Genomic DNA, 5,090 nt, shown 5'->3' with positions numbered 1-5,090 from the left:
ACATTGTAGAGGAGTCAGTATTGTTGTCTGCTTTTAGTCACTGGTCACTAAAGGTAGCTCTACCAACACAGATTTGGTGAGAACTGAGATGTCATTTAGTGATGACACTACATGTGCCCTGGGATGATACTGCTTACTATATTAAATATTTCACTTTTTTTTTTTTTTTTTTTTTTTTACTTCATGCAGATACTAGGAATTATTTCTGCTCATTTCTTATGTCACAGGGGAGCTCATTTGAATAAATTAATGAAAGTTAAAATTGCTTGTGTTTATTAGTTCTGCATGCAATTTTTACATAGTTAAAACGTTAAGGAAAATCTCCATTATGATGGAAGGATATTCTAGTAATTGCCTGTGATCATAAGAGCGGCTCGCTACAAATACATTTAAATATATCATAGCAAAAGACATTAGAAGTTGACACTTTCATAGTTTAGGACAAGTAATGTATTTTAGAAAGAAAGACTGAACAAATGGATTGCTCTCCTCAGGCAAACTACCCCAGGAGCTGTTGGATTCATGCCTGGCATTGACACTGAAAAAGCCATTCAGTTTACTTGCGATATTTGGGGTTGTTAGGATCACAACTGCAGGGGATTCAGATAACCAGGCTAGAATAAATTAAGCTATATTTGTCTTATACCACAATGAGACAGCTTGCTGTTATTTTGTAGTAGAAATAATTGATTCACTTACCTTATCACTGGAGAAGCAGAAAGAATGTGGCGTACATGTGAAGACACCTTGAAATATATTGGTCTTAATATACATTGCTGATGAAGGAACTTGCAATACACCAAGCCCTGAGGGAACATGTTGCCTTTAAGGTGGGTTTTTATCCTATTTACCAGGCAGAACATACTATCAAATTCCATAGTTATCCTTTTTTATCTTGTGAAGTTAAATTTCCGGCTGGAAGAAATGGTTGGGAAAAGGAGTCCTAAGACAGAGGGATCACATCTGGGCAGAAACTTTGTATCTTAGAGGGCTCCAGGTCAAATTCACCCATGGCAGACCGAATTTCAATGGACGCAAACAACAATGGATTTTAGCTGCTCTATTTAGGGGGGGGGAAGTTTTATATTTTAGCACGCTAAAAGCAAGGGCATTTTTTTGAACACAGGCACAAACGCATTGTTGGCCTGACTCAGGTGTTCTCTTTAATGCATTCTGACAGACTTCAGCTACCATGTAATGACAAGAAATTAGGGAGACTAAAAGTTAAAGGAACTGGGTGACCAGAGGGGATCCATGAGCCCCTCAAGCCTCATTTCTCTGGGCTGCCTGTTCAAATGCACATTTCACCTGCTTATGTGCAAGGATGCTTAGGGGGCTTTTTGAAGCTCATGCCATTTTACCGTGTTACCAAACGCACAAACCCTCACTCATCATTAAGTGGCTGCCTGTTGGAAGAGAAATCATGCTTTAGTAGTTAAGACACGCAAACATGATGTCCCTTCTAATTTGCCAAATTAATTGAAAAGTTGCGTTTCCAAGTGGATTAGCCCCCTTTTATAGGTAGTGGTGTTTGGAAAAGGTCTGGATTTGCTTCAACCTCTCTCTCTTTTTTGTGAGTTCCCATTTCCATACAGGGAATAAATTTGGATAGACTAATCTACTCAGAAATAAATCCACGTTAATCTAATGGCCTTCACATCAACAAGTCTTTGGAAACAAGCAGGAAGGGCACTGATCCCACAGATAATTCACTGCCTGGGACAAAAAGGGCTTGCATAAGTTTTGAGCAAAATTGTGTCCACGAGAGGGCAGGAATATGGGCTGTGCATCCTTATTTTCTCTCTTTAATGCTAGTGTAATTGCATGCTTCAGTGCGCAAGAGCAGATTGGAGTAGCTTTTCTTAACTAGTTGCAGCTTCAGAAAGGTATCCCTGGGGATGGCCACATGGATCCACGGAGCAGCCCCTGCTGATAGTCTTAGAGTGAGGATCTTGCAGGATCCTGGCCTCAGGATTCAAATCACTGGCCTGAGGGATTAGAACGGTAATTTCAAGAGACTAATTGTGGTTAAAAGCACAGTTCACGCTATGACTGTTCAGTTCCCAAAGAAACTGAATGGGATAGACAAGTCAGCAGGCAAAATTAGCACCTTCTCTTCCCCTGGTGAAATACATGGTGCAGTCATACACGTGTGTTTCGCCCGGTGCAAGAGTCTTCAGTAGGAGTCTATCCCACTGTTAACCATTATGTTATAAAATGATTACCTTGTATGCCAAAGGTGAGAACTGCAAATGTTAATGAGCTAATTCTCTGGGCCCTCTACCTCCATCGCACCCTGCCACACCAGGAAGCCGAGTGTCCTTCACCAGGTTCTTCACTGGAGGTGGGAAGTCCCACACATACATCCACCACGCAGGCAATCCTATTCCCTGGGCAATGTTTGCAGCAGGCATCACACCAATAGCATGTTCCTGGTATTTCCAGCTGTTGTGCTGCACATGGCACTGCCAGTTTGAGGAAATCACCTACAGGGAGCCTTTCTGCTTGAAGATTTGTTACAATGAAGCTGTGCCAGCCCTCAGCTAGGAATTTTGTTCAAGTTTTTCAAAGATCCACATCTCCTTCTTAGAGGAAAGAAAATGTCAAATAAGTGTTTGCCCTGCGCTAGCAGGAGGGTAGGACTGTAGTAAGAATGTGTGGGAGTGCACCGAGGGTGTCATTTAATATTTAGACACCTCGAAGAACTGTATTGGTGGAATCTCCTTTGACTTGTCACAACAGAGACATGCCTGGAGTACTTAGGGGTTGTAAGAAATCCTCCCAGCACAGCTGTAAATAGCAGCTCCAAGTCACAGACACACAGACCATATTTGTAGAGTAAATGTACTTCATATTTTGATATGGAAACGTGTCCCTCCCTACAGATTCCTGGGGCTAAAGCCAAACCAATACCCAAGGTGTGAAATTAAATTAAAAAAAATTTCATTTGTGCACTATGAAGTAAAAGCAAAGAAGAGCCCAGAGTTATGACAGTTTTGAATAAGCACAGGTGAACAAGAGGTAAAACTGGGACCCATTTCAGACACACTTTAAAGTGGGTCTTCAAAGATAATGATTTGTAATCAATTATCAGCATAGAATGACTGTGTCCATCCCACAGCACTGTTTTTACCACAAAGTCAAGCAGAAGCATGACAGCAGCACTCTTCTAAAGCCACAGACATCTTTATTCTCCACCCAGGCCAGCAAGGATGGGAAAAGGGAATGCAATTAAAAGTAACAATCAGCAAACATACATTATCTTTACTTAAAAAAAACATCCAGACTAGAGCAGCCAGAAACACACTCAACAATCAGAATAACTCCCTGCAGTTTGACAGTGGCACATAAGCAGAAATATACTTGTGAGTTTCTGAAAGCAAGGGTAGAAGAAGACAAAAACTTGTGCTTTTTTCTATTACAACAAGTGATTATGATTATATATTTTGCAGCAGGCAAACCACTTTGGGGGATAACGGGCGAGAGAGAAAGCTATCCAGAGTTTTGAGAAAAGTTTGAATAAAACTTTTACAAATAGCACCAGAACTAACAGGAGCAGAGGCAAGCTTGGGTAAGTGTGAAGAAGTAGAAAACATATGATGGATTGTTGCAGTATTATTCCAAAAAAGGTGGCCTCCAAATCCAGAAGCATAGCTGCCATGGAAGAGGGAGGGTAATAGGACTTCTCTGATGCTCCCTTGTGTTTACATAGCAATAAGAGGCACAGATTTGGTTTTGTCCCCACTCTGGCAGGCTGTTTGCAATCCTGAAAGCAAATCCTGCAGCTCAGCAGACTTTTCACATGGCTGTACTGTGTAATGAGCTAGTATTTATCATTCAAGCCCTCTGTAAGCTGAAGGCTCTTTGTGCTACTGACCCCAGCCTTTCGTCTATCCTTGAACAGCTGCTGTTTGGCAGTGACAGCTGAATTGGGTTTTTTCCCTCTGCAGCAATGCACACTTGCCAGCCATCCTTCCCCAAAACCCACTTGTCTGCCACATGTTGGGGCCAAGATACACAATCCACTCCTTTCACGCTAGCAGTGCCCCTCTAGGCAAAGCGTGAGAACACTTGCCAGCGGGCCTTCCTTCCCATTAACGCTTGTTAAGCATCACTTCTTCCCACCCTCCAGCCATGTGGGAGCCTGCGATTTCCATGTGGAGGAGTATTAAACAGAGTAGTTGCGCTGGGTCACTACATACTGCCAGCACTGGCATGACTTATCCTCAGCTTCTCTATTAATTCAGAGGCATATCAAGCTCCCTGACTGAAACAGCATTTCACTGCTTGAACCAGTCCCAGGCATATGTCAGCCTCTTTGAACCCCACTGAATTACCTGCCATTGCCTCACAGGTTGGGGTGTATTTTATTTTTATTCTTTTTGCTGGAAGTTGGTCATTGCCTTTAAAGACTTAGCCAGTAAAAGCTGAAAGCTGTGCATCAGGAATCAGGAAACAGAGCCTGGCTGTACCTATGGCCCAGGGAGCACCTCTGCTTTGTCAGTAAAGTGTGGGGCCAAGCTTGTTCTTGATATTTGGCTTGTACACGATTCAGTCTGTTAGTCCTCAAGCCAGTGTTAAAAGGTGGCTTTGGCTGGATGTCCCAGAAGGGTATGGATCAACAATGCAGCAGGGACTTTACTGAGTGTCAGGCCTCGAGCATCGGATGGACTTGTTTATACATCAGCAGTTCCCAGATGTCCTAACCAGGACAGCCAGCCAGTGTAGTCTTGACCTCTTCCTTGAAATGCAACACGAAGAATTAGTTCCTAATCCTAAAAATCCAGCTTCTAAATGCTTCTCTTCAGCATCCTAGAACTAGAGCAGCTCCCCCTCTGGTAGGGAAACTGGCGAAGTGAAACACCGACACAGACATGAGTGACTGTGCAGCCTGACTGACTGCATACTACGAATTATCTACCTACACACATGCAAATGGGGGGCTGCTCGGGGTTGGCCTGAGCCAGACTTTCTAGCAGCACCAGCTGAACTAGAGCACTCAGAAAATTAATCATGTTCAGACGTGTAACTCAGTCCCCATTAGAGTCCATTATACCTCTCTTTTATTTTCCTGGTGTCCTCCTTAGGCC

This window comes from Charadrius vociferus, unplaced genomic scaffold (genome assembly GCF_000708025.1).
Source record: "Charadrius vociferus isolate BGI_N301 unplaced genomic scaffold, ASM70802v2 scaffold385, whole genome shotgun sequence".
Taxonomy (NCBI): domain Eukaryota; kingdom Metazoa; phylum Chordata; class Aves; order Charadriiformes; family Charadriidae; genus Charadrius; species Charadrius vociferus.
Note: the sequence above shows the minus strand (reverse complement) of the source record.